The sequence below is a fragment of the Coregonus clupeaformis genome, unplaced genomic scaffold (assembly GCF_020615455.1).
Source record: "Coregonus clupeaformis isolate EN_2021a unplaced genomic scaffold, ASM2061545v1 scaf2032, whole genome shotgun sequence".
NCBI classification, from domain to species: domain Eukaryota; kingdom Metazoa; phylum Chordata; class Actinopteri; order Salmoniformes; family Salmonidae; genus Coregonus; species Coregonus clupeaformis.
Window position 1 is genome coordinate 86,822 of NW_025535486.1, and position 1,928 is coordinate 88,749.

Genomic DNA, 1,928 nt, shown 5'->3' on the forward strand with positions numbered 1-1,928 from the left:
TGGATTCTCAGGTGTCTTTTAAGACTGGCGGCCACAGGGAATCCCCTTCCACATTCCAAGCACACGTGTGGATTCTTCAGAGGATCACTTGGCGGGTGTCGTGTTTTTGTGTGTGATTCCAATCTTGCTGCAGTTATGAAGCTCTTCTTACATTGACCACAGCGGTGAGGGTGTTCTGTGTGAAAAACCTCCCGGTGATGTTCAAGGCCTTGTTTTCCAATGAATTGTTTCCCACATTCAGAGCAGAGGTAAGGTTTCACTGTGTGTTGTTTCCCCATGTGACTTTTGATGTGTTTCTGTAAGTTTCCAGAATCACTGCAAGCCTTCCCACAATGATGGCAGACGATCGGTTTCTCCCCAGTATGAGTTCTCAGGTGTCTCTTAAGACTTCCAGCCTGATGGAAGCCCCTTTCCACATTCAGAGCACACGTGAGCTTTCTCTGCATTCAAGTTCTCTCTCCTTCTCTGCAGGGACGTGTGTGTAGTTTTAGACTTCTTGCTGTGGTGAAATTCTTACCACAGTGATCACAGATATGGAAGCCATCTCCGGAGTGGGTTTGCTTGCGTTCTTTAGCATTACAAACGCTCTTCTGATAGGCAAGTCTCTTCACAATTACCTCCTCTCCTGGGTGAGTTTTTCTGATGTGTCTCTTTAAGTTTCCAGAATCAGTACAAGCCTTCCCACAACGAGGGCAGACGTACGGTTTCTCCCCAGTATGCATTCTCAGGTGTCTCTTAAGACAGCCGGCCTGTGTGAATCTCTTTCCGCATTCAGAGCACACGTGTGGTTTCTCTCCAGTCAGATACAGTAAGTGTGTTTTCAGATTGGTAGCTGTGACAAAATTCTTCCCACAGTGATCACAGATATGGGAGCTAGGCCTGTCTCCTGAGAGGGTTTTGTGTTGTCCAGCATTAGACGAGCTGTGGGGTTTCTCTCCTGTCTGTGTTGTCTTGTGTATTATATGGCCACTCTGCCCCGGTGTTTTCCTGCAGTCCACCAGCCGCACAGACACCCTCTTCAGACCCCACAGTAAGGCACTACCGGGAGAGGCACGACAAGGGGACTCTGGGAGGGCAGAGGGGGGCGGGGGAGGCCTGTCCTAGAAAATCATAAAAATAGAGATGGAATGAATCAGGGTGGGAAACACTTTCCTACCGGTCAAGGAATCTTAAAACCTTTGCAGGGAAAATCGAGTCTTTCCTTGATTCCTCTCATCATCTTCTGTAGCTCAGCTGGTAGAGCACGGCGCTTGTAACGTCAAGGTAGTGGGTTCGATCCCCGGGACCACCCATTCACAAAATAAAATGTTATGCACGCATGACTGTAAGTGGCTTTGGATAAAAAGCGTCTGCTAAATGGTATATTATATTATTATTACCCGGCATCCTTCTTAAAGTACATTGGAGGAAAAGTCTGAGGGGAAGAACCTAGAAACTTCTCCTCCAATGCATTTATAGAAAGAGGTCAAGGAATCGAGGATGAGAGGTATCATGGAAAGACTTGAGAAACACACTTCAAGCAGGAGGTCTCATTAACGCAGGATTCTGAGTTTTTCATGCATAAAAGGAAAGATAAAACGCATTAAAATGTGTTTTGTAAAACTTCAGTCGGGTTCACGCCAAATCATGAATTTAAAAGGACTAATTTTGTGCTTCAGTTGCACTTCTCCACTCGGATGAAATATCTTTGCTTTCGTCTTGACCAATCACATTCCAACACTCTGACTGCTGTGTACTTTAGTTCAGTTACAATGCTTAAAGATGAACTTCAAGCAAAACATAAGGAAATGTAGCTGGCTCCATTCTTTCAATGATAAACATTAGAAATATGATGGCCATTCATCGTTTTGGTAAAATATACCTTGTGTTTTTATTGTAAGCTAATTTACTTGTGTGGCTGCTAGCCAAATAGCGTTGCACTCCCGTTG